The sequence below is a fragment of the Podarcis tiliguerta genome (genome assembly GCF_965153285.1).
Source record: "Podarcis tiliguerta genome assembly, chromosome: 12".
Classification (NCBI taxonomy): domain Eukaryota; kingdom Metazoa; phylum Chordata; class Lepidosauria; order Squamata; family Lacertidae; genus Podarcis; species Podarcis tiliguerta.
The window spans coordinates 33,806,275-33,827,055 of record NC_139545.1 but is presented as its reverse complement, the minus strand read 5'-3'; the positions used below and the strand labels follow the sequence as shown (position 1 = coordinate 33,827,055).

Sequence of the window (20,781 nt, the reverse complement as noted above, 5' to 3'; positions counted from 1 at the left end):
CTATATTCTAGTGCCTTGTATGATTCATGGCATACTTACTTGTGGCAACATGCAGAGCAGTTAATTACTGTTTTGCAGCAGTGTGTGTGTGACACTGATTTTTAGAAAAGGATTTAGGAGCTGTGAGACAGCCAGGTGTGTCCCCCCCCCTTTTTTCCTGAACAACTCTAATGTATCCAGAAGGAATACACTTGAAAAGTATCCATAATGAGTATTTATTTAGATGTATTTAAAACACACACACCATAATTTCCCTTTCTGTTTTAAAGCTGCACATGTAGGTCTGAGGCATAGCTTTTTATTATTATTCCTACAACAAGACTTCAATTGTCTGTACATTTGGAAACAATTACCCTGTTTCGTGTGGTAATATTCCGAGGCTATCCCCAGTGTAATTTGAATATCCTATTGGCCGTTTGCAGGGGATTGCACTGAATAAAGGTTTGAGTCACTACAGAATGCTTGAATATTATAATGGAATATATTTATATATCTACTGCAGATGAGGTAAATGTTTGTTGTAGTCAGTTTTATGGGACTTGAATCCCAACTGCAGACTTACCATTGATGAGTGTAATGTAAGGACTAGCCAGATACATAAAGATGTTCTACTGTTGGCGGCAGTATGTCTCTGAACAGGTAAAAGGTAAAGGTAAAGGACCATTGGATGGTTAAGTCCAGACAAACTTGACTATGGGGTGCGGCACTCATCTCGCTTCAGGCCAAGGGAGCCAGCGTTTGTCCTCAGCTTTCCGGGTCATGTGGCCAGCATGACTAAATAGTTACTGGCGCAACAGAACACTATGGTAAGTGCCAGCATGCACAGAAATGCCGTTTACCTTTCCGCTGCAGCAGTACCTATTTATCTACTTGCGCTGGTATACTTTTGAACTGCTAAATTGGCAGAAGCTGGGACAGAGCAACAGGAGCTCACCCCGTCACACTGAACTTGAACTGCAGACCTTGTGACCGGCAAGTCCAAGAGGCTCAGTGGTTTAGACCACAGTGCTGCCCGCTCTGAATGCCAGTTGCTGGAAATCACAAGCAGGGAGAATGCTGTTGTGCTCAAGTCCTGCTTACGGACTTCCTACAGATGCTGGGCTACATGATCCATTGCCATGATCCCACAAGTACTTATGCTCTTATGAGTAGTTCACATGTCAACTGTACATGTGGCCAACTGCTTTTTTTTCCCCCCTCATGTATAAGACAAGGGAGAATGCAGCATGGCATAAACAATATTTTTTATGCAACATGGAGCAACAGTGTGCAAAATCACATTTTGCACTCATGATGAGAAACAGGTCAGATGAACCACCGATGTGCAGAATACAATCTAGGCTGAAAAAAATAACTAACTCCATGTGCAGCACCTACAACAGTAGCTTTATGTTATATTAGCCCATAGATCATATGTTCAATCATTTACAAGACCAGAAGCTACAAGAAGTTCCAAAATGTTATTACCTTGTGGTGGGGAAAATGTGGTATATGGAACCGTTTACTATAATTGGGATCTTTGCTTTATTTGTAAGCAGGAAGAATCCTGGTTGTGTGTTATGGTGATGTAAACTCAGTGGCCTCCTTCAGATGTCATACTAAACTATAGCAAGATGCCCAAACATGGCCAATATGTGCAGTAGCTAGCTAAGAATTTGTTCAAAATGCAAACTCCCACTGTCCCTGATCCTAGCCAATGCACATTCATCTTCTGTACACAACATATACATGTACATGTTCCAAGATTTAGATTGTGTGAAATGCACCCACACATGTGCAATTTTTATAAGTGATGGGTCAGTACAGATGAACATGTGAAGGTTGCGAGTGATGACAGCAGGTTCAGTTCTGACCCCCTTCCTATCCACTTACTGGTTGTCTGAAGAGTGCTTTTGCCTATGGTTAAGAGGTTTGTTGTGTGGAGTCCATGCATTTAAAAATGATTCTGTTGAAATTGTTGCTCCATTTTAAACGTTATCCATCTTCCCAAAGTTTCAGTCGGTGATTAGTGAAGTCACAAACACACACCATCCAACAGCAATTTAACTAGATAGCATTGTAACTTCACCATCTAATTCATTCAATTAAACAAAACTTTCAAGCATTGGTTGCATCTGTCCAAAATGTCCGGTATCTCACAGTATCAAGTCCTACAGCAGGTTATGATGAGACTTTTGGAAAGCTGAAGTATAATGTCGGTGCAGTGAAAAGGCTAAACTGAGGTTCAGTTGCACAAGTTTGCTAGCTCACAGATGAGGATTGTCAATCATAGTGGTGCCCTGAGCAGTCTCTTTCAAAAATGGGAAACATAAATATCTGGGCTTGAAGGGCAAAACGGAGGTGTTGAATTTTCAGAACTTGATAGGAAATGCATTTTAAGTGCTCAGCCTCTTACTCAGCAAAGTAAACAGCTAGCAGATGTCACTCTTTCCAGGTGGTCTAACATCTAGCAATTAGCCAAACCCCCTTTCCCCTTTTAATATAAAGCTGATACTCAGAAACTACATACAGATGTGACCTCATGCAAAAGTAAAGGGCTGACTATTCAGATTTAGACAAGATGCCACCAGTTGAGTTGCTGGTGCTGCTACCTTGAAATATACAGGTCAAAGGAGTCGTATAGTATAGGGGACTGCCTTATATGAGGTCAGTTTACCATGCATTTAGCCTAATATTGATTGCTCACCTGTCCAGTAATGGTCTTCCATATGAAACACCTGCTTTACATGCAGAAGGCCACAGGAACAATCCTGGGCATCTCCAGACAATGTGGGGAAAGACAACTTTTTGAAATGGAGGGTCACTATCAGTCAGTGTAGACCAGGAATGAGAAAACTGTAGCCCTCCAGATGTTGGTGGACCTCAGCTCCCATCAGTCCCAGCCATCTTGGTCAGGGAAGCTCACAGTTGTAGTCCAAAGGCTCCCCATTTCTGGTATAAACAATACTGTGCTAGATGTATTGGTATTATCAAAAAATATGTCCCTATTACATATTATTTTAACTGGAAAAGCTAGTGGTTGAACTTAGGACCTTCTGCATGCACATCATGTTCTTTGCCACTGATTTTTGGCCCCTCCCCATGAACAGGTCCAGCTATCCCATGTTACTAACTGAGGGAGGAAAGAAGATAAAGTAGTTCCTGAACTGTAGAAGACTTGTAAAGATGTGGCCTTTACCCCAGAGATTTAGTTTAGACAATTTCATGCCTTGAAAACATTCATCACATGTCGGAAGCAAGATGGCAACTGAAACAAAAGTCATGTTCCATGTAAGATCAGTCTCAGAAAATTGGTAAACAGGAGACTTTTTTACAGAAAGCTTCCATGTACTCACAGTACTGGGTTTCCAAGTTAGAATCTTTCCATGCTAGAATTTTCCTAGTTATAATCCAACACTTGTGGCTATGCTACACCGCAGAGCAGCCACTACACTGTACTGGCATAGGATAAGCTGGCATTACCTGAAACTTAGTTGCTTATTTCTATCTAGGAAATCCTTGTTCCACGGTTCATTTTTGGAACATGTATTTCTCAAGGCTGAAATACTTGTTTTTATCAACTGTTGGAATTTACTCCCTTCCTTCCTTCAGTTTCACAGCAGGTCTTGCCTGAGGCAGCTCGTGTTGCTGACTCTTCCAGTTACCTTCTGACTTTGTCCTGGCACTATCAGCCCAAGATTTATGATTAATGGGTATCTGGAAACATAAAAATAAGAAAAATGTCCCCCTCCCCATACATCATTTCATCATCTTGTATCAAGACGAACTTGTTATTGTAACCTGTCCATTCCCAAAGCGCCAGCCTGATAACAAAATACTATCCCCCCCCCCCTTTAACAATAAATTATCTACTTCTAATTTCATTCAAGCATCCACAATGATGCTATTGCCAGACCTTCCATAAGTCTGTACTCAGGATCAAACCACACATTATGTTAATGTGATTTCTGTGAAATAAATTGAAGGTGCCCTGTTTCCTAACTTAGATATCCACCCCAAGTATGTAGGGGCACATGGGAAACAGGGTTTAGCACATACCCCCAATCTCACAGTCCCAATGAGAATTGCCTGTGAAGTTGTTCTTTGGTTCCATGGAACAGGAACATAAGGAGAACCCTACTTGATCATGCCAAAGTGCACCATTCTCTTCTCACACTGACCACCAGATGCCTCCAGGAAGCCCACAAGCAGGACCTGAATGTAACAGCTCCCTCCCCACTTGTGAATCCCAGCAACTGGTTTCAGAAGCAATGTCATGGCTCCTGTAGAACCATCCAGGACCTATAGCAAGATCTGTCACAGAAGGAAAGGGATTCATAGGTCAGAGGTGAGGAGAACCCAAGCAAGATGTTTCCAACCCTTTGTTGTTGGACATCACAGAAGAAGAGGGGGAACCACACCCCAGCTATGAAACTGAGCAAATTATCCAGACTTCAATCTTTAATGGAGAATGAAACATACATTTTGAAAAGTTTTTTTTTTTAATAAGGCTGAAAACCACATCTAAATGTGGGGAAATATTAGCTGTATACTGAGACTGTTCAAATTCCTGGATCCAGCAAATGTTAAAATTTAAGCAAGGATTCAAATTCCTGAAATAGCCAGGCTAGGTTCTTGGTGAAATAATGGCCTAAATATGGGTTGTTGAGGTAACAAAGCAAGTAGCTCTGTGCCAGAAAACAAACGTGTGGGTCCTAATCCCTCAAATGGCTGGTACTTAGAAAGACAAGGGACAGAGGTGAGAGTTGTTTGAGCTAGAAGCTAGAAGCTGGAAGCAGGCTGAGAAGCCAGAGAGATAGAGCAGTGCCTGATTTCTGTTAGAATCCAAGACTGTGGCTATGGAGCAAGATTCCCTTGAGGAGTTAATGCTGTGAACCCCTCCATCGTAGGTTTAGAGTGTGTGTGTATGTGTAAATAAACCATATAGAATTGTGTCCACTGTACCCCATTCCGAAGGAAGCATGAACCCTGTGCAAGTGCCTAGAACCCCTGGAATCTCACACTACTTAGAGATTTGGATGGCGTGCAACAATAGTGAAAAAGTGGGAACCAAGAAACATTCACTTAGTTCTGCCACATTTTAAAATCACAATGAACTTGTCATATACTAGGCACCAGTGGCGTAGTGTGGGTTGTCAGCACCCGGGGCAAGGCAAGTAATTTGCGCCTCTCCCAGCTGCACTGTCCCTCCCCCAGATAGTCCCTCGCTCTCTCTCCGCACCGCACCGCACGCCTGGCACCCTCCCCTCCACAGTGGGCGGCGACCCGGCGGCTCGGATCGGATTCGCACAGCCAGCACTGCAGTGAGAGAGAGTGAGTGAGCCAGGTAGGGGCAGAGAGCTGCGAGTGTGAGCGCCCACCCCCCAGATGTTGCACCCGGTGCGGCCGGCCCCCTCTGCACCCCCCACGCTACGCCACTGCTAGGCACACCAACCCATGCGGAGACATCTTGTTCCATTTTTCAAAAATCCAATAGCTCAAAACCTATTGCAAATGTCTAACGGCTTTGTCTCCTATATAAAATGAAATATGTATCACAAAATAGAACATATGATGCTTCAAGACTCATTCCCTTGCATAGCCCTCTTTTGCCACCATAAATGGTTATCAAATTCCCTTTCAAGACAGGAGCTTCTTCAGGTCAAATGTCAATGATTCAGAAAGGCTGTGCTAGAAATACTGGAAGGTTGACATGACAGGTTCTTAATCCCATCACTTCATATAACTTCCAGTGATCTCAGTGGAGGTGCGGCCATTGATCAGTTGGAAATTGTTTGATCCAGGAACAGAGCCAAGTCAAATGAACCCCATGAACAGGCTGTGGAGAGGCGCTGGGAAGAAGACTGAGTTTAAAGGGCACAAAAATTATGGGATACCTTCCCTAGTGAGGCCCACCATGTGTTGTCTTTGTTGACCTTTTGAAGTTTAATTAAAACTCACCTGATCTGCTAGGCAGTTGAGAAGATCAGCAGAGATCTAAGATTTCAGTGTTGTTGCAGTTGTGTTTAGTGTTGCTGCAGTTGTCTAGTAGTTTTATTGCATTGTTCTTGGGATATTTTACTCTCCCTCTCTTTCTTTAGGGACAATTGAGTCATGAAGCCAGATTTGGTGACACAGTCTAGGTTCCAATAAAAGTTTAGCATTTGTACAGTAATTACCAGCATAAAGCCTATGGAGGGAAGAGAAATCAAAAGTATGTAATTAACATTACAATGTTTCATTAACACACAATAATTCCTCTGCAGGTCATACAATTCACATGCATATTTTATTAAATTGCACACAATTTTTTTATATGTATCTGACCCTCATCCTCCTGCATGCTTTGAAGATAGAAAGCCAGTGGTATAGCCTATAAGTTTAAAGACATTTAGAAAGAATTGTGGAGTTAAAAGGTACTTTTGATGTTTGTTCTTTCTTTTCTATCACAAGGGCATTCAATACAGCAAAGGAACATAAGTAGAAAACATTAAGGCTGAAGAAATTTCCATGGCAATCATTCTCATTTAACCCTTTCCAATCATTTAATATAAAGGGCTGGTAGACAGCTATTTGTTTATTAAGGATATAAAAGCAGCAATATGAATTTCCCCATCTCATTGCCAACAGATTCTCTGTGTGATGCTCTGTGTTCATTTTAATGAGGATTATATCATACTCTGAGAATAGGTCTCTTCAGCTGTTAACTAGATGGAGCCAGATGTATGCTATTGCCTTCCACAGTCCTTGCTAGTGTTTCTGATCAAAGAGGAGAGCAATTAACACTGCCAAGCCTCCCAAGCTCTTTTGTCCAAATGACCTTTTCATAATAAATGTCCTTGCTCCCAATGATTCATGCAACTAGTCTGGAAGAGTTGTCCATGGAAATAACAGGATAGATTCTGCAGGAATGACTTGGGACGTGGGCTCTGATCATCAGTGGAGCCTCCAGGTTTGGAGAGAGACTTCTTTGGGCAAGATTCGTGTAACACCCTCTGCCTCAATAAGGAAGGTCCACAGCTCGGTGGCAGAGCATCTTCACTATATTCAGAAGGTCCCAGGTTCAATCCCTGGTATCTCCAGGTAGTACTGGGAATGCCCTGTGTCTACCAATCATTGTAGACAATACTAAGTTACAATGGTGTATCTGTATCTATATCTATATCTATATCTATATCTATATCTATATCTATATCTATATCTATATCTACATCTGTATCTATATCTACATCTACATCTACATCTACATCTACATCTACATCTACATCTATATCTATCATCATCATCATCATCATCATCTATCTATCTATCTCAAATGTCATCTTAAAAAGCAGAGACATCACCTTGCCGACAAAAATCCATATAGTTAAAGCTATGGCTTTCCCAGTACTGTAGTAATGTATGGAAGTGAGAGCTGGACTATAAAGAAGGCTGATCACCGAAGAATTGATGCAGATACCAGCTCTGAGACTGTTTTCTGTTTGTAAGTGCTGCTAACTCATTATTTTAAGCACTGTGTAAGTATTTGCTCTATGGACATTGTATTCTGCCTAGTTTAAACTTAAGAAAATTCGCAAACAGCCATCCCGAACAATCTCTGTGTGCATGTACTGTGTAATCGAGTTAAGCTTTCTAAAGCTTTAGGAACACTATCAGTTCCTCGTAATGATAATTTTATTTTTTAAAAAAATATCAGCAGCAGAGATTCAAAACCTTTGTTAAACCCTTGGTAAACACATGCACAAGGATTGACCGCCAAATACAATGTTATAGCAGCCCCAGTATGTACAGTGAACCTCCTTCACCATCGGTAATGCAGTCATTGAAAAGTTAACATCTGTGGCTTAATTATTATTTGAATTTTAATGAACAAGATGAAGTAAATCACTCAGCTTAGCTGCTCGCTTTTTGAAGCAGACTGAGTTCCTGGAAGATAAGAGTGAGATTGTGCTTGTTCAACAGCTTGGCAATACTTGAAGGGGGAGGGTAAAATACAGATTTGATGGAATTTAGAACAATTCTACTGTTATTAAAAAAAAAGTGGCGGATAGTCGTAATTCCTGAATATGAGTTTCAGGCTTGATGAGTTTAGCTTAGTTTTTGCAATGAAGCTTTAATGCAGTTAGACAAAATACCTGCCTATGTACACATGGCCAAAATCAGCTCCCGGGAAACTAAACATAGAGCTAATGTAAACTATTTCTGTGCCTATGCATTCCTTTAAAACTCGACAATCACTTAGCTGGCTGGCAGAATATGTGGAAGCAGGGAATATGTGCTTTGAATGCTAATCCTATAAGTCAAGGATGAGGATCCTGTGGCCATGCAGATGTGGGACTAGAACTTTCATCTTTCATGACTAGCAGGTATGCTGGCTGGGGTTTTTTGGGAGATGGAATCAATTAACATCTGGAGCGCCACATCTCTGCTGTAGGAGATGCTGAGCAAGCACCTTTCAGGCTCTGATCTTTGCTGCTACAGCTCCTGAACACACCACCACCACTGAAACCCTGGGCCAGATATTTTCGGTACTGCAGCTTAGAAGTGGCAAGAGCAGTTGTTGAAAATGGAGGGAAGCAGTGCAAGGATGAATGTGGGAAGCAGAGAACCAGGTCAGATGCAGAACCCAGAAAAGGAAAGGGTGTGAGGGGGAATCACATTGTGGACTCACTCGCAATGACCCTTCCCTCAGGAGCAAAGCCTAACCTGCAAAGGTGAACAAACTGCACAAAATAATAATACCTTTACTGTATTGTCATTGTACAACCTGTGTACAATTAAATTAAACGAGCCTCCCCACCCCCCGCTCAAACACTCAATCTCTTATCGAACAACACACCACCTTGCAAGTCAATTTCACTATGTTATTTTTCGTTCAACAGCCTAACAGCCCATGGATAGAAGCTATTTTTTAGCCTGTTGGTACAGCTGATTATACTTCTATATCTCCTGCCCGAGGGATTAAATTGGCCACAACCTTATTGATTCCAGGTTGGCTTTGGATCAGGCATTGGGTCTACAGTATATCTCTTTCAGCCCCCTGGTGGAGGGATGATGCATGACAGGATCAAGCATAGTATTAATGGGCCATCCTCCCAACCAGCTGAAGGAAGCTGTATGGCCCGTCTGCCATACACCTTGGCTTCTAGACAGAGACTTCCATCTAGACCCCTCTAGCAGGGTGCCCTGGTATTACACTATTCAGAGGTGGGGTGATTCCACCCAATGCCTCATCCATCAAAGTTGTGACTATTGCTATAGGGGAAGGCAAAACCTGCAAATGAGGCCAATCTGTTTTCAGGCAAGTTCCTTCCCAATTCTGAATACAGCAACCATTATAGAACCACAGCAAAGCCGACAACACAAAGACCTAGGAAGGAAAAGGTTAGCATACAAAACTCAAATGGGGTGGGAAGGGAGGGATGTTATTTGGCCGAATGCAGTCCCGGGGGTCAGACGCATCTGACTTTTATGTACTGGGGGTGGGGAGAACCAGAGTGAAACCTGACCTGCTCCCCTCCGCGGCCCCGCCCACCCACTATGGCTGAATTGGCCCTATAGTATATTATCGTGGTATGGAAGCAGCTCTGAAACGGATAAAAAAGCTTTACTGAGAATAACAAAAATTGCCCAGAATGTTATAGGGCTCCAGCTACCAACCCTGGATGAGATCTTCACGTCTCGCACTTTGAAGAAGTCACACAATATCCTGAGAGATCCCACCCATCCTGCTCACAACTTCTTTGAACTGTTGCCTTCGGGCAGAAGATATAGGACAATGAAAACACGAACCACACGCCTTCTGAATAGTTTCTATCCAAGAGCCCTGATTGCACTAAATAATGATCTCAGGGCCGGTTGTAAGAAATAGCAAGCAGGGAGTAGGAAGGAATGAGATAGGGTTTAGGTCATGTTATGCTTTTAATAGGTCATGTTATATTCTGGATTATGTATGTTTTATAGATTATGTCTGAATGGGATGAGAGTGTTGGAGGTACGTGCAAATGTGTATGTGAAGCCGGTCTTTGGGTGGGTGTTTGATTTTCGTTGTTGTGTATACTGTGTATATACGGACAATGACAAATAAATAAATTTCTATTCTATTCTATTCAAATAGTTTGGTGGTGGGAAAGCCCATGATTCCAAGCAGCTGTCCTGGGGAGTCCCAACTGCTGGCCACATAGACTCAGTGTGGCTCCCATGGGATCTTGCTGTGAGGGGCCGCAACAGCCATTCACCCCATACTGGGTAAACAGCCATCTAGGCACATCTGAACTATTGGCCCCTTTTGTTTAATACGACTAGCAGAAAATCTCCAGAGCCACAGGCAGAGGCAGAGGTTTCTTCCGTCAGCTACTATCTGGCTGTTTTAAGTGGAAATGTCAGGGATTGAATTTAGAGCTCTTCTGCATACAAAGTATGTACTCTGCCACTGAGCTATGCCCTATCTCCTGACTTGGTGAGGTGAAGTAAAGGCCATGTTTAGAAGCTTGGCGGCTATACAGAGGAATTTCCCATCCTGCATTCATCACCCAATTGCCATGATTGCCATGTGCTCAGGGAATACATATTGGTCCAGACCAGCTCGTGTTCTGTGACCATGCACTTCTTTTCATCATGTGAATGTTCCCTTTGAGCATGGCCTGCATATGAAAATAACTCAGTTACAGCATACAAAGGTTCACCAACAAAGAATTCCTTCTAATCCCGCAGAGCCAAAAAATATAGTTGGGGAAACTCATAATTTCTGCCAGCTTTCCTTCCTTCCTTTTTGTTTTTGTTGGAGCTTTGATCCTTCTGGCTATCTAAATTTCACACAGAATACATTAGATATCTTTTTGTTTGTTTCAAATATCTTTGAAGGAATTGGTACTATGCTGGAACAACTTGCCAATAATATCAAGCAAGCAAGCAAAATAAAAGATAAGAAAGAGATGGTGAAGTTGGCAGGTACCAGGGTAGTAAATGGGTTGCTGACGTGGCACATATTTAAGACAAAAATGTTGACTTATGCCGCAGAAAATAGAATAAGGTACAATTAGAAAATATTTCAGGGATTTCTTCTTGATATATACCAGACACCTCCAAACTCAGCCCTCCACTGGTCCTGTAGCTAGGGATGATGGGAGTTGTAGTCCCAAAACATCTGGAGGGCCGAGTTTGGGGATGCCTGATATATGTTAAGCCTTAGTTCAAAGGAGTGTTGCCTTCACCTGTGTGGGTTGTCTTCCCTTTGTCACACAGAAGCAGACATTTAAAACAGCAATTACAGTATAAGCAACAGTCAGCTCTTTGCAAAGAGAGGAGAAAACACCCAGTCTTCCCTCCAGGCAACCCCAAACTCCGCCCTCCAGATGTTTTGGGACTACAATTCCCATCATCCCTGACCACTGGTCCTGTAGCTAGGGATGATGGGAGCTGTAGTGCCAAAACATCTGGAGGGCCGGGTTTAGGGGTGCCTTCTCTACACAGAATAGAAGGCAGAAGGATTAGCAAGCTGAACCCATATTCTAATCCTAAAGTTACCAAATAACAATCAGGATGTCAGGATGCTGTTGGCGGCTACTGGCTGCCTGGCCAGTAAAGCAGAGAGACGGGGGGAAAGCGAGCTTTTCAGTTCCTTTTTATTATTAGAATTTCCAGGACAAAATTCCATCCACACTGTTCATCATCCAACGTTGCCTCGAGTGAAGCTCCACCTCCCCTTCTCTGTACTTCCCTATTCATCACAGTCCTCCTCCCTCTGACAGCGGCTACTAAGTGCCACCCACCTTTGAGGCCTCTTCTCTGCTATTCACAGCAAGGGAACGGGTTCTGGGAAACTCTCCACCGACAGTGTGTCAGTCACCTGCTGCTCAGGCTCTGTCTGTTCAATGCTACCTGGTTCCTGCTCCTCATCTTCCATTATTTCCCAACTTCTTCCCTCTTCTTCTTCTGGGGTGTGACCCCTCCTCTAGATCGATACTATCTGCCCCTTCCTTCTATCTGGAAGGATCCTGGGGAGGTGACCTCCACCATTCCTCTTTATCTGTCCAGTCCCTGACATCAGAATGTGTAAGAGCTTTTAAGGTTCAGGAGACGTATTCAAAGACACCTTCCCATGTATTTCCTTAAGTTGAGTACCTATTTCATTATTTACTTTAAAGGCCCTTCCTTCTCTCCCCCCCCCCCCATGTATGCATAGTTAGCTATTCGTATTTATTAATTTAATTAACATTTAATAGCAATTACCCACTGTTATAATCAGTATAGATGCAACTACCTCCTCTGTTCTGTTGTCTTAAACCATCCTGTAGTCTCTCCCAAGCCTTGACTTTAAGAACAGCAGAAGCAGCTGGAAAGGGAAAAGAGGAGTTCAAGGTTTTATTAATTTTTAATTATGATTGTGTGTCTTTGTTTTTCAGCTTGATCCTTTTACATGGTTTTGTATGTGTTGTGGTATTTTATGACTTGCTGTTATTTTAATTTATTACAGTATAGTAATTATTTATTGTAATTGTTAAGATTGAGTTTCTGTTTAATTATTATTTGCTCTTATTTTGAGTTAATTTTATTGTGTACTATTATATTCTAATGGATTACTGAGTATTACTTTATTTGATATATGTTGTTTCTTTTAAAGTTATGTTTTTATTGTGACTTTTTTGTATTGGATCAGATTGTTGTAAGGTGTGTTTGATCTTTGTTGCATACTTTGTTGTATCTTCTGCTTGTAAACTGAGAAAGGCAGTATACAAATTAAAAGTGAAATGAAATGTTCCCTGTTATAGGGCTGGTCAGAAGTCATGTTGCAATAGGAGGCATTTCAACTCATAAAGAGTCTGCTTTCCATTTCTTTTCTCATACTGAAATTCACAAAAACCCTTTAAATCTTTTTGTTTTTCTAATGTTTCTGGGGTGTCGTGTTTTAAAGGTAACATTCTAGGTAGCCTTGGCAGCCTCCTATATTTTTGCTTGCTTGTTTAAATTTATATTCAAACCTTGGTCCAAAGCAGGCCCTCAGATGTTAAATTCATCTGAATGTCAGGTGTCAAATTTTATGAAATACAGAATATAAAAACTACTAAATACAGTCAAATATTAACAGCCAAATATCAGATACTGAAATCATTGCATAGCAAATAATTTTCAGTTATTTAAAATACCCTGTGTCTCAGTAATTTTGATTGTAATTCTGATTGGTTTCAACCAATTTCCCAATCTTCAGTTTACTGCTATAGTAAATTGAACATGCAGAATTATGTTTTCTGCAGAGAACACTTCTTTTCCTGAATATTAATCATCAATGAGATTTTGTCTTTTTTATAAAAAGAAACCCCTTCCTTCCTTAGTAATGTTTAAAGTGCATTGCTCTTGCAGAACTCTATCATTCCACAGAATGGCCACAAAGGTTTATAAAAACTGCAAAATATAAATATTTGGGTTTCAATATTTTGATTTCCTGTTCAATTTCAATGTAGCCGTGAACCAAACCATCTACAGTCAAAGAGAAAACAGAACTGGAGTTTGCTGATATTACAGTGTGCCAGGAACAGAAGCTGTTATTGCACGTCTGAAGAATTTTTATATCCCTCTGATAGTTTGTACACCATCTGAATTTTATTAAATTCTCTTTGACCAACCTAGAGCCAAGGTTGGCTTATATATGCAGAGAATCTCAGTGCTAATAAAATAGCTTTTAATGAGGCACAGATGAAAATCAAATGATTGCATAGAGACCTGAAAGACATTTTGGCAAAGTATTTATTATTTACATTGATTGACAAAATAACTAAGATTTGAGCTAAGAAATTGCAGTCTGCAGTATCTCCAGGTTGCAGTCAGAATATTGACTGTCTGTCTTGTGTCAAGGCATTCATAACCCAAGCCTCAGTATTCAGTCTCCTGTATCATGCCATAACTCTAAGCCAAGAGTAACATCCTGGCTCACTTCTCTGTGCAAAACACAGTAGGAGGTCAGCATTAAAACTGTATGATGAATTTGGCTTTATGTATAATGTCACACTAGTAAAAATTTAGTATATGGTGGGCTTATTAAACAGTGAGTGTATCGCAAGCCAGACACATATATCATCTAATTCAGTCCTCAACATTTCAGAGTTGTGTCTCCCCGTTGCAGAAAAGAAAATACTACTTCATAACAGTTACACTTATAACTAAATACTTTTCCAAACTGAATTAAGGTGTGCACATGAGTCTGGTTTCAGTAGGAAATTGTCAGAACCAATGCAGAATTAAACTTGATTTTTAAAACCATGAAGTACATTCAGGAGGCAACTTTAAAAGCCATAGGTCAACAAAATGCATAAATTGCCTTGAGGTGGTGGTTTTGACGGCATTAATAAATTAATAGTGGTGGTAATGTTGCCCTTATTTGAAATGAATTTGTCCAGCTCTGCTCACTACTCTGAGCAAATCACACAGGGCTGATTCATATCTCTGCCCAACCAAAGGTCTGGTCTCTGCCTCACCACACACACAAAAACAACACATGAAATGAGGACTTAATGTGAAATTTGTGTGACTGTTCCCCTCTCAACAAAGGGGAGTAAGATCAGGCCTATGCACATATGGTAGCATTTTACTTTATATCAGGTGTGGAGAACCTTTGACCTTCCAGATATTGCTAAGCTACAACTGCTATAATCAAGGCTTGTTGGGACTGCTGGGAGTTGTAGTTCAGCAACATCTGGAAGGTCAAAGGTTTCCCACCCCTGCTTTGTATATATGCTGAAGTATCACTCCTCCACTGTGCAAAAAAGGATTGATGGTCTGTGTGTGTGTGTGTGTGTGTGTGTGTGTGTGTGTGTATCACTACCTCATCCAACAAATGTGCTTTAGTTCTGCAGTGTAACATGTCATAGCTCAGAGGGATCTCTTATTGGCTACCTCCAAAAAGTGGCCTTTACAGCTTTGCCAGTCTGCTACCTATCTTCCTCTTTAATGGCTACACACCTCCTCAAATATGATTGGATTCAGGGGGAGATTTAACAGTGGTACAGTATCTGCTTTGAGCATAGGAGTTCCTAGGTTCAATTTCCAGGTAGGGTGAGAATGTCCAATGTCTAAAACTATAGAGAGCTCTGCTGCTCTGTGTGGGCAGCACTGAACTAGATGGAAGAAGGTAACTTCCTATGTTCCTAATACTTTCAATTTGCGGGGGGGATGAATATCTTACCCAGGGGAAACAAAAACACTTTCAAAATATGGATTTAATTAGATTGGACTTTTTTACTTGGTGTGTATATGCTGCCATGATACTAAACTAAGTTTGTAATTTCCCATTAGGTATGGGGGAAATAAGTCCAAAATCATCATGGAATAGTTTCAGAGATTTGCAGAAGACAAAAAAATAAAAATGAAAATGACCTTTACAACTGTCATTGGAACATTTTTTTTCTTAAGTCAGAAGAGCAAGCTCTGACTTTGCCTCTGACAAAAATCAGCAGCAGCAGTGGCTTAAGCCAATACCCTCGAGGGCCAGGATTTGTGGATGCCTCCACAATCCTGACTAAGAACAGCAGGAGGTAGAACAGAATGTAGCTGAATGGTGCCAGCAACCACCTGGTGGGCTGGACTCAGCTGCCTCACTTGGCAGAAAGATCAAGGATTGAAGAGTAGGAGGGAGACAAGAATCCATTGCAGAGAGAGGAAGGAAAATAAATGTCAGGGGTATATGCAAGGAAAAGAAACGAAAGGCAGAGTGATATTTCATGAAGCAAAACACTTTCAATAAAAAAGCTAGTGTTCTTTTCCAAGCCATGGCAACAGCAATGCAAGAACACCCCAAGCAGGATGTTCATAGCTGAAGATTCAGCCCTGACAAAGTATAGTCAGGTGAGGCAAATAGGGCTATGTCCCTGTTTCAGCAGAGCAAAGCAAACTCAACCAAGGCAAGGTGAAGCCAAGTCAAGGTTCAGGCAGGGTAGGAATTGAGGATACAGACAGCACCCTGGACAGCTCTATGGAGCATGTAGGCTGCAGCCTCATAGGAGCAAGGCTCAAATGTTGCTTCAGCAGCAGACAACTCCACCCTGAGCCTTCAACAGAGCTCCAGCTGGGTGGCTAATTCCACCTTCGATGACAGAAGCTTCTTCCATTAAAGACTATCTTGGCTGTGAGTCCTGGAAAATTTGCCCCCTGCCTTGCAGGTATTTTTTCACCTGGCCTGGGAGGGCAGAGCCTTGATTGATTCCAGCTACAGAAGCTGATGCTACATATGAGGCCAGAGACCAACTTGGCTGTCTATTAGTGTAGACCCAGGTCATTGAGCCTGAGCCACCACCTGCCATGAACCACCATTGGCAGGACTGGAAACATCAGCAGCAGTTACGTTCTAGGCTTATTATTCTTTTGCTAATTATGATGTTTTAAATGTGCATTTTATTTTGACTTCTTTAATAATTTTTTTTAAAGTTTACAATTTTTGTTAACATTGCTAAGTTAAATGTGCATTCTGTAGTTGACTTTTGCAATGTTTTCTTTTGAAATATTTAAGATAACATTTTAGTTTCTTGTTAACTTTGTTTATTTGAATGTATACTTTATATTTGCCTTTTTTCAGTAATGTTTTGCTGGATTGCTTTATTTGAGGTTTTAATGTGTTGTAAACCACTCTGAGATTTATTGTTAATATAAAGCGGTATAGAAATGAAATGAATAAAAATAATTTAACAGACATTGACTCCAACATCTGCTCAAGTCCTCTGGTGTGGCAGCCTTGGGATCTGGAAATGCAAACTACATGGACTAGAGTGGTGAGGGCAAAATAGGCTCATCATGTGCCAGTGCTTCAGAGATAGTGGAGACTGGTTCTGAGAGAAATCTCCTCTGAATCCATTGCCTCATTCCATAAACATCATAAGAAGCACTGTCCTAAAGTCATATATAAGAAAGTGGAATATATGTGGGTTGAGGGGTTATTAGCAATATCTAAACCCAAGAACATTTCTGTATTATAATTTGCTGTTTGAGAATGTTTATACAACACAGTATTGGACATGTGGTTTGTTATGCCTGTTTTCAAAAGAGCCGTGCAACGGTTCCTGCAAAAGATTAGGTGTCAAAACAAAATAGTACTTTGGCCTAGGGTTCCTCAGTACCACTTTACAGATTAGATCAGGCTTCCTCAACCTCAGCCCTAGAGATGTTTTTGGCCTACAACTCACATGATCCCTAGCTAGCAGGGCCAGTGGTCAGGGATGATGGGAATTGTAGTCTCAAAACATCTGGAGGGCCAAGGCTGAGGAAGCCTGGATTAGATCGTAGTAAAACCCATGAGAAAGGAATATATATTTGTTTTTTAAACTGCATATTAAAATCACATTAATTAACAAAATGTTTGTTATTTGAAATTACACATTACAGCAACAGACTACAATGACTCATGGCCAAGATAAGAAGTATAAGTCAAACAATTCAGACAGAAAACTGGCTCACAATTAGTTAATCTAAATGAGCATTTTAGTCTCCCTCTCGCTCTCTCTCTCACACACACACACACATATTCAGGCATCAAGGATCGCTTTTTTAAACTTTTCACCCCAAATGCTAGTATTAAAGAAATTCAATAGGGCATGAAGATATTAAACATCTACTCAAATAACAGGAGAGCCTAGATCTGGAACAGTTGGTCCACAATTCTAAGCCTGGGAGATGAACGCCACTGGTTTCAATAGAAACTCGAGTTTAAAATGACAGTGTGTGTTTGACGGTTGGGAATGTTGCCCTGTAGCAGTCTCAGAGCAGTGTGATTGTGCTAAATTGCCAAGCTGCTGTGGGTAGCTTACAGATGGTTTACATTCATTCAGCATTTCCTCTCAACTGGGGGTTTACATTGTCATAGAAAACCTTATATTCTTTTACCCACCACTCTGCCAATGCAAATATACTCTCCTGTAATTTGGATGAACAAGTCTAATAACCAGTTTATCTTTGGTCATCTGTAGGATGGGAGGCTGGCGCGAATGTGCATACCCCTGGACAGCTTTTCTTTTAAAATAAAGGGAATGCCAATACTTGTGTCTTTTGCATTCCTTTTTTCCTACAATGATACTTGAGGGTTTGTGGTATTGGGGAAGGGGTGCTGGCACGAATTCTCATAAAACTGATTAGATGGGTGAGTGGGGGATGAGAGTCGAAAAAGAAAGACAAAACCTAATTGGATCTAGGGAACCTTTTTTAACCTGCTCTCTCTCTAATACAGGAAAAACCCAAATAAGAATACTAACTGCAATTTATTTCTGTACTAGCAGCCTTGTACCCAGCGTTGCTCAGGAATTCTAAGAAACCAAAAAATCGGTGCAGTTTTGAAAGGTTCCGCCTGTCATCTTGCTTCATCTAATTGTATCCAAATGTAGACAAAACCGTGCTTCTTGATCTCAAAAATCACCATGCAATATTTGGTTACAAAAACTTAAGACATATCCAAATCCATAGGATTCAACTAACTTCTTCTCAAGAGTAGACTGACACAGCTCCATTAATTTCAGTGTGTTTGCTCTGAAGAAGTGTTAGTTGACTGTAATCCATAGAGAAGAGTCAAACAAACAACTTTCCAATGTATATATCAGATTCAGCTGTGTGTTAGTGCTTTCCATCTGTACTAGATTCTCTTATCTTTAGGGTTCCCCCCCCTCTAAATATATTAAGGTTTTCATCTGATGTAAAATAGAAATAGTGCATTCCATCAGGAATTATGAGCAGTGCATCAGTCACTACTTCCATAAATCCATCAGCTGGGCAGTATAGTCAACGCCACAGGGTTGTTGTTGTTGTTGTTAAATCTATATCCTGTCCTTTCTCGCGTAATGATCCCAGGTGGATTAGAATTAATTATTTAAGAACCACTAAATAATAACATTTTAAACCCTAAACATTAAAATTCACAGTAGACATTACCAACAGCTGTTCTTCCAATAGTAAACCAACCTCAGCTCATAACCTCACCTCCCCATGTCCTGTCCCTGCCAAAAGCATTTTTAACTGGTGCCTAAAATTGCACAGAGTTTGTGCGAATCACATTTGAGGGTGGGGCTTTTCAGAAGCACGGAGCCATCAATGAGAAAGTCCTACCCCAGGTCAAAGAACAGCATACTTCCTCCAGGGATGGAGTCACAAGGATGTAAAATGGTAAATGTGGAATTCACTGATTTTGAATATGCTACTTGTGCAAATAAGCTACAGTCCTGAACACCCTTGTTAGGAAGCCACATTGAACTATGTAGGTTTTGTGTCTGAATTAACATACTTGGGATTAGTCAGTAAATTTTAAACTCCTCCTTAAAGCAAGATAGCATGTAGCTCAGTTTGTAGTTCCTACATGGCTTTTGGAAATCATTTCTAAAGATTTAGGTTCCAATAAGTAACTGCAGTTATAATGTTTACTTTCTGCTACAGAGTGCCATATGTAGGACTATTGTTCATATATGAAGAGTTGAGCTGAGTATGGCACTAGAAGTGAGACTAGCAAGAGAAGTTGAGCACATCAGATCGGAGAAATGGGCATGAACCATGTCTGAAAACTGAGAAACATGGCAAGCAAAACAACATTTCAGATTGGGCCAACTTTCTCAATATTCAAAAACAATGAATTATGAATGGGTAAACATAAATAAAGGACACGTATTCAGATTTCACATCCCCCATATAGTTCATAACTGGCTTTCATTCTACATGTAAAACATGCTCAATCCATGCTGTGAGCTTGAAATCTGAAACTTATAGCAGTAAAGCTTTTCAGTGTAAGTACAAATCGATTGATAGCCCTTTATCTTCTGCTGTGACTAATGATAAGCCCAATGAGATAACACTACAATTTCACACTAATCTGCAGGTTGCATTGTTCACTTTGTCACTCATAAATATTTTTGCTTACTATAACTTGAGGAACAACCATTCATTCTCAACATAACCAGTGCAGACCAAAAATAGACTCAGCAAACAAGTCTTCATATTATAATCATCAGCATTGTTTGGGTTTGTGAATTTTTTAAGAGTATGTTAAATGATATGATTCCTTTCAACAGTATTGGTTTTAATATCTATTTCATGGGTAGTGTTTATTTTGTACCATATGCCGTGCTTATTTTTATAGAAAAGTAGGCGCCGGTACTCACCATAAAGTTGTTACAGGGTCACACTTTTTAACCAAAAAAAGAAAAAGAAAAAAAGAGGTGCATGAAGTTGCTCCCACACAGCAAATATTTATTTTAATTTGGGGAGCAAAATTCCAACATGCACCCCCACCCTGCCTGCTGACTGAAGTGGTATGATCGAGGAACCGAAATTTGTGCAGACCAGGCCTAAGCCAAAAGACTTCATGGAAGTGACCCAAACCACAATAAACTTAGCCTCACATGATGCAGCTGCCTACAGTGTATCATTTTCTTCCTTCCCTGTATAACCAATTCAGAGACTACTGTATTATGGCTCTTGCCTAGCTAAAATGTTATTACTGTATTATCAGCATCCCAACTTTGGGATGCTGTCCCCAAATAGGCTTCATTGCTGACTGCTGCACCAGGCTAAGGCATTCTTATTTGTCCAAATATTTAATTTTTAGCCCTGCTTTGCAGTTTTTTCGTCAATAGTTTTTGCCTCTCAATTTCTTATTCATTATAAAGGTCATGGTTTGTATTGTATTTGCACACCATCTTGGAACTCGTGGATGAAGGGGATACAGGGTGGTTTATATATTTTTCAAATAAATATATAACATATTCAGTTTTCCTGAATCTGAACGAACTTGCCCACTGCTTCTGCCTTGCTGTGATAACAGAAGGATTGCTATGTTCTGCACAG

General features: G+C 40.8%; 1 long non-coding RNA gene across 1 annotated transcript in view; it reads right to left on the bottom strand.

The window, feature by feature from the left end:
- LOC310660775 overlaps positions 1–20,781 on the bottom strand; it is a 206,225-nt gene that overhangs the window by 160,118 nt on the left and 25,326 nt on the right. Inside the window, exon 3 of the long non-coding RNA XR_014503633.1 lies at positions 5,941–6,169. This is a non-coding gene — a long non-coding RNA (uncharacterized lncRNA). The remainder of the gene's footprint in view (positions 1–5,940; positions 6,170–20,781) is intronic.